At 32.4% G+C, this 1,695-nt stretch overlaps 1 pseudogene; it reads right to left on the bottom strand.

Annotated features, from left to right (window-relative positions):
- Positions 1-402: 402 nt before the first annotated feature.
- LOC149559925 (expansin-like B1) lies at positions 403-1,426 on the bottom strand (annotated as a pseudogene).
- Positions 1,427-1,695: the final 269 nt, after the last annotated feature.

The following is a 1,695-nucleotide window of genomic DNA, read 5'->3' as shown; positions in this document are numbered from 1 at the left end:
AACACCAAACTCTTACAAGAAACACACCCGAAAACTCATAAATTTGCATTATTTAGCATAAGGGAAAACTCTACAGTAGCTTGCACATGGAATGGACTCAAACCCCCATCCTTAGCCTTCCTAGAAACTTGTGAACTCTCATCCTTGGGTCTCCTTCTCCACAAGTTTGGCAGCTTCTGAAGAACAACAAAGCAATGAGCAAAAATCAAGTTCTAGAATGAGCCTAAAATGCCTCCAAACCCCTTTAAAAGAGGGCATAACCCTAATTCAAAACCAAAAGGTTTCAATAATAAATATTTTAATAATAATTTTCATTTATTAATCCATTGTTTTCCAAATATTGGCCCCTTTGCCTGGAACTTCGCTTTTCGAGCCTCCCAGTCTTAGCAAAAGTTATTATTTTTAATTATTTGAAAAGAGGACATGACACCCTGGTGAAACCATTGTGTTGTAGTTTAGATTAACCTATAGATATGATAACATACAAGGAAATTGACCAATCTTAGAAATTTGTATTTAAGACAAAATCTAATATGAATGTTAAATTTAATATGTGCTTTTGTTTTGTATACCTGACACAATTCAATGAGCACTACATCTCTTTGGCCACCTTGTGTAGCAACATCAAAGATACATAGATAATATGGGTAATTCCTTTTCTTGTTAATTTTAAGAAAAATGTTGTATCCAAGGTAGTTGCAAGCCACCGTGCCATGTATTTGCAGTAGTCATCAGCATGATCAATTGTAATAGAAAGCAGTGTAATGTGAAAGGATCATATCTTACCATTTGTTCTCAATGTCAACAAAAACACCCAAGGTATTAGGTTGGTTATCTTTTACCTACTTCATCGTAGTTGTGAAATCATGATGACTCATAATTAAATATGTTTGATCGCCTTCTCCATGATCTGTGATCACCACTATTACTCCACTCTATGTACATAGATACTCATTCTTGCATTTCACCTATATATATCAATCAATTTCAATCAACACTCTAGTTTATTATATTATAACAAGATACTTATTATTAGAAAAAAAAAAACAATAATGGTTTATCTGTATTAATTACTTGATAGCAGGCACCACATCCAGTGCCATTTTTTTACAAAAAATTGACCCCTTTGTAGCAACATTTCTTGTCATGATGTCTCTCCCGTACTCTTCATATCCACAACCACCACCTACACATTCATATTTAGCTTATTAGTCTTTCTTTTGTTCAATGACTGAGTAAAACTAAATCATCATAATGGAAACATATAATTCAAGTATGTATTACTAGAAGTTCCTCAGCCATCTAGAGATCCATAATGACTAGCGCATAATTGTATGAATTTAGAACTGCAGTGACCAATGCTGAAAAGTACTTGAAGAAATATGAGTGTGATAAATAAATTAAGACAAGCTATTGGTACATGCATGGATATCAAATTGAATTGGTCTAGTTTCTGATTAGGTTGATTACTTTGTTATTATATAATCCAATTGTAATGCAAGTTATTATTTTGACATACATGAAAACATTATTATCAAATATTATTATTTTGACATACAAAAAAACATTATTATCAAATATGGAAGTGAGGGTGTTGACCAATCTTGAAAACTTGAATGCTGAAATGAAAGCTATCAATGATCAAACACCTATGCCAGAGTTGCAACACAATGTGAAGTTGATTTTAGATAAGGT

The sequence above is a fragment of the Cupressus sempervirens genome, chromosome 4 (genome assembly GCF_028749045.1).
Source record: "Cupressus sempervirens isolate cs-2001-9-10 chromosome 4, ASM2874904v1, whole genome shotgun sequence".
Lineage (NCBI taxonomy): Eukaryota > Viridiplantae > Streptophyta > Pinopsida > Cupressales > Cupressaceae > Cupressus > Cupressus sempervirens.
The sequence above is the reverse complement of the archived record's forward strand: the minus strand, read 5'-3'. Positions and strand labels throughout refer to the sequence as shown.